At 39.8% G+C, this 5,481-nt stretch overlaps 2 long non-coding RNA genes across 4 annotated transcripts in view; both read right to left on the reverse strand.

Moving 5' to 3' along the window:
- The window catches only part of LOC130587266 (uncharacterized), an 8,576-nt gene extending 6,239 nt beyond the window's left edge, over positions 1-2,337 (reverse strand). The window contains exon 1 of the long non-coding RNA XR_008966766.1: positions 2,276-2,337. This is a non-coding gene — a long non-coding RNA (uncharacterized LOC130587266). The remainder of the gene's footprint in view (positions 1-2,275) is intronic.
- Positions 2,338-2,392: 55 nt separating this feature from the next.
- Positions 2,393-5,209, reverse strand: LOC130587267 (uncharacterized). Of its 3 annotated transcripts, none has more exons than XR_008966769.1 (3): positions 5,118-5,209; positions 4,257-4,341; positions 2,393-2,431 (listed from the first exon to the last, which is right to left on the reverse strand). It is a non-coding gene; the product is annotated as an uncharacterized LOC130587267 (long non-coding RNA). The 3 variants fall into 3 exon arrangements; XR_008966768.1 differs by lacking the exon at positions 2,393-2,431 and adding an exon at positions 2,544-2,572; XR_008966767.1 differs by lacking the exon at positions 2,393-2,431 and adding an exon at positions 2,840-2,883.
- Positions 5,210-5,481: the final 272 nt, after the last annotated feature.

Genomic DNA, 5,481 nt, shown 5'->3' on the forward strand with positions numbered 1-5,481 from the left:
GGAAAAATGGGAAAAATGGGGAAAAATGGGGAAACGGCGATGGAATGCCACGGAGTGGAGAGCGCGGCGGTGGTGTCTGGAAAACGGGAAAAAATGGGAAAAATGGGAAAAAATCCTGGGAAAAATGGGAAAAAATGGGGAAAAAATGGGGAAAAATAAGGAAACTGTGATGGAACGCAACGGAGCTGAGAGTGGCGCCTGGAATGGGGAAAAAAATGGGAAAAATGGGAAAAAATCCCAGGAAAAATGGGAAAAAATCCTGGGAAAAAATCCCAGGAAAAATGGGAAAAAACGGGGAAAAAAATGGGAAAAAAAGGGAAAAAGGGGGAAATGGAGATGGAATGCCACGGAGTGAAGAGCGTGTGGGTGGTGCCTTAAAAGAGGGGAAAAAATGGGAAAAAAAATCTCAGGAAAAATGGGAAAAAATGGGAAAAAATCCTGGGAAAATATCCTGGGAAAAATGGGAAAAAATGGGAAAAAATCCTGGGAAAATATCCTGGGAAAAATGGGAAAAAATGGGGAAAAAATGGGGAAAAAATGGCAAAACCCAGGAAAATGTGGAATAACAAGCCAGGAAAAACCAGGATAACAGCCGGGGATAATTTGGGATATTGAGATTGGATAATTTGGGATAATGGGATTGGATAATTTGGGATAATGAGATTGGATAATTTGGGACAATGAGCCAGAATAATTTGGGATAATGAGCCGGGACAATTTGGGATAACGACCCGGGATAATTTGGGATAACGACCCGGGACAATTTGGGATAATTTGGGATAATGGGATTGGATAATTTGGGATAATTTGGGATAATGGGATTGGATAATTTGGGATAACGAGATTGGATAATGTGGGATAATGACCCCGGATCATTTGGAATAATGAGACTGGATAATTTGGGATAACGACCCGGGATAATTAGGGATAATTTGGGATAACGACCCGGGATAATTTGGGATAATGACCCAGGATAATTTGGGATAATGACCCAGGATAATTTGGGATAATTTGGGATAACGACCCAGGATAATTTGGGATAATGACCTGGGATAACTGGGGATAATTTGGGACAATGAGATTGGATAAATGGGATAACCACCCGGGATAATTTGGGATAATTTGAGATAACGACCTGGTATAATTGGGGCTACCTGGTATAATTTGGGATAACGACTGGGATAATTTGGGATAATGAGATTGGATAATCTGGGATAATGAGATTGGATAATTTGGCATAATTTGTGATCATTTGGGATAATGACCCAGGATAATTTGGGATAAAGAGGCGGGATTATTTGGGCTAACAACCCGGAATACTTTGGGATAATGACCAGGGATAATTTGAGATAAAGATGTGGGATAATTTGGGATAATGAATGGGGATAATCTGGGATAATGGGATTGGATAATTTGGGATAACGAACTGGGATAATTTGGGATAACGACCCGGGATAATTTGGGGTAATTTGGGATAATGAGATTGGATAACTTGGGATAATGAGATTGGATAATTTGGGATAATGAGCCAGAATAATTTGGGATAATGAGATGGGGTGATTTGGGATAACGACCCAGGATAATTTGGGATAATTTAGGGTAATTTGGGATAATGACCTGGGATAATTTGGGATAATTCGTGATAATGAGATTGGATAATTTGGGATAACGACCTGGGATAATTTGGGATAATGGGATTGGATAATTTGGGAAAATGAGATTGGATAATTTGGGTTAATTTTGGATAATTTGAGATAATGAGATTGACTAATTTGGGATAACAAGCCAGGATAATTTAAGATAATTTGGGATATTGAGTTTGGGTAATTTGGGATAATGGGATTGGATAATTTGGGATAATGAGCCAAAATAAATTAAATTGGGATAATTTGGGACAATGAGATTGGACAATTTGGGATAAAGATGTGGGATAATTTGGGATAACAACCGGGGATAATTTGGGATAACGACCCGGGATAATTTGGGATAATTTGGGACAATGAGATTGGGTAATTTGGGATAACGACCTGGGATAATTTGGGATAACAACCCGGGATAATTTGGGATAATTTGGGATAACGACATGGGATAATTTGGGATAACGACCCAGGATAATTTGGGATAATTTGGGATAACGACCTGGGATAATTGGGGATAATTTGGGACAATAAGATTGGATAATTTGGGATCACAACCTGGGATAATCTGGGGTAATTTGGGATATTTTGGGATCCCGGTAACCCTGGGGAATGCCTGGAATGTTCCGGAATCTCACCGCAGGAGCCGGTACGGCCGCGTGGACAGGTCCAGGTCGAACCAGGCCAGTTTGCTGTCGTAGCTCCCNAGAAAAAATTGAAAAAATGGGAAAAGAAGGGGAAAAATGGGGAAAGGACGATGGAACGCCACGGAGCGGAGAGCACGGCGGTGGTGCCTGGAAAATGGGAAAAATGGGAAAATTGGGGAAAAAAATGTCAAAAAAAATGGGAAAAAATCCCAGGAAAAATGGAGAAAATGGGAACAAATGGGGAAACGGTGATGGAACACCACGGAGCGGAGAGCGCGGTGGTGGTGCCTGAAAAATGGGGGAAAAATGGGAAAAATGGGAAAAAAAATCTCAAAAAAAATGGAAAAAATCCCAGGAAAAATGGAGAAAAATGGGGAAAAAATGGGAAAAATATGGGGAAAAATAAGGAAACTGTGATGGAATTCAATGGAGCGGAGAGTGGTGCCTGGAATGGGGAAAAAACGGGAAAAATGGGAAAAAATTCCGGGAAAAATGGGGAAAAAATCCTGGGAAAAAATCCTGGGAAAAAATGGGAAAAAAAGGGAAAAAGGGGGAAACGGCGATGGAACGCCACAGAGCGGAGAGCGCAGCGGTGGTGCCTGGAAAATGGGGGGAAAAATGGGGAAAATGGGAAAAAATCCCGGGAAAAATGGGAAAAAAAGGAAAAAACATCTCAGGAATATCCAGGAAAAAATGGGAAAAACCGGGAGAAAAATGGTGGAAAAATGGGGAAAAATGGGGGAAAATGGGGAAACGGCGATGGAACACCACGGAGCGGGGAGCGCGGCGGTGGTGTCTGAAATGGGGAAAAAGTGGGAAAATGGGGAAAATGGAAAAAATGGGAAAAATGGGAAAAAAATGGGAAAAAGTGGTAAAAAATGGGGAAAAAAAGTGAAATAAATGGGAAAAAAACTGGGGAAAAATGGGAAAATGGGGAAAACCAGGAAAAATATGGAAAAAATGGGGAAAAACAGGTAAAAATGGGAAGAACGGGACAAAATGGGGAAAAAATGATAAAAATGGGACAAATGGGGAAACAATGAGTAAAAAGTAGGGAAAAAATGGGAAAAATATTGGAAAAACAGGAAAATGTGGGATAACAAGCCAGGAAAAACTAGGGTAACAGACAGGGATAATCTGGGATAATGAGATGGGATAATTTGGGAAAATGGGATTGGATAATTTGGGATAATGAGATTGGATCATTTGGGATAATTTGGGATAACGAGATTGGATAATTTGGGATAACGAGATTGGATAATTTGGGATAATGACCTGCGATAATTTCGGATAATGACCTGGGATAATGACCTGACATAATGACCCGGGATAATTTGGGATAATTTGGGATAACAAGGTCGGGTAATTTGAGATAATGACCCAAGATAATTTGGGATAATGACCTAGGATAATTTAGGATAATTTGGGATAACGACCCAGGATAATAAGCCAGGATAATTTGGGATAATGGGATTGGATAATGTGGGACAATGGAATCGGATAATCTGGGAAAATGAGATTGGATAATTTGGGATAACGACCTGGGATAATTTGGGATAATGACCCGGGATAATTCGGGATAATGACCTGGGATAATTCGGGATTGGATAAATTGGGATAATGAGATTGCATAATTTGGGCTAATTTGGGATAATTAGGGATTGGATAATTAGGGATAACGAGATTAGATAATTTGGGCTAATTTGGGATAATTTGCAATAATGAGGTTGGCTAATTTGGGATAACGACCCAGGATAATTTGGGATAATGAGATTGGATAATTTGGAAAAAATGGGATCCAGGGATGATTTGGGATAATCACCCGGGATAATTTGAGACAATGTGGGTTAATTAATTTGGGATAATTTGGGACAATGACCCAGGACAATTTGGGATAACGACCTGGAATAATTTGGGATAGTTTGGGATAATTTGGGATCCTGTGAACCCCCGGAATGTTCCGGAATCTCACCGCAGGAGCCGGTASGGCCGCGTGGACAGGTCCAGGTCGAACCAGGCCAGTTTGCTGTCGTAGCTCCCGCAGATCACGTGGTCACCTATGGAAAAAAATGGGAAAAATCATGAAAAATCGGGAAAAATAGGGGAAAATTGGGAAAAACAGTGAAAAATTGTGAAAAATGTGGAGAAAAATCAGGAAAAATTGGGGAAAACCAGTGGAAAATGGTGAAAAATCGTGAGAAATTGTAAAAAAAATCGTGAAAAATTGGGGAAAACAGAAAAAGTCGTGAAAAATCAGAAAAATATTGTGAAAAATTAAGGAAAACAGTGAAAAAGCGTGAAAAATCAGGAAAGAATTTGTGAAAAATTGGAGAAAACAGTGAAAAATCGTGAAAAATCTGGAGAAAACGTGAAAAAAATCATGAAAAAATGGGGAAAACAGTGAAAAATCATGAAAAATTATAAAAAACCAGGAAAAAATGTGAAAAAACCAGGAAAAACATGGAAAATAAGGAAAAAACATGAAAAATTGTGAGAAATCATAAAAAAATTGTGAAAAAAATCAGGAAAAAAATGGGAAAACCCCAGACAACCGTGAAAAATAAGGAAAAAAAACTTAGGAAAAATCATGGAAAATTGTGAAAAAAAAAGGAAAAAATGTGAAAAACCCAGGAAAACTGTGAAAGATAAGGAAAAACCAAGAAAAATCATGAAAAATCAGGGAAAATAGTGAAAATTCCTCCAAACCCTTTTTCAAAAAATCCCAAATGTTTTCGCCAAATCCCCATTTTTCCGCATTTTTCCCCCATTTTTTCTTGATTTTTTTCCCATTTTCTCCCCATTTTTCCCCCATTTTTGCCCATTTTTCCCTCACCTCCCGGATGCACGTCCATGCTGGAGATCCACTGGCAGTTGCTGAGCAGTTTTTTGCCCATTTTCCCCATTTTTCCCCCATTTTTCCCCATTTTCTCCCATTTTTTGGGGTATTTTCCTCACCTCCAGGATGCACGTCCATGCTGGAGATCCACTGGCAGTTTTTCCCCATTTTTCCCATTTTTCCCCCATTTTCCCCCATTTTCTCTCACCTCCCGGATGCACGTCCATGCTGGAGATCCACTGGCAGTTTTTTCCCATTTTTTCCCATTTTTCCCCATTTCCCCTCACCTCCCGGATGCACGTCCATGCTGGAGATCCACTGGCAGTTGCTCTGCAGTTTTTTCCCATTTTTCCCCATTTTT

This window comes from Malurus melanocephalus, unplaced genomic scaffold (assembly GCF_030028575.1).
Source record: "Malurus melanocephalus ecotype Western Australia unplaced genomic scaffold, MMel_1.1 scaffold_1699, whole genome shotgun sequence".
NCBI classification, from domain to species: domain Eukaryota; kingdom Metazoa; phylum Chordata; class Aves; order Passeriformes; family Maluridae; genus Malurus; species Malurus melanocephalus.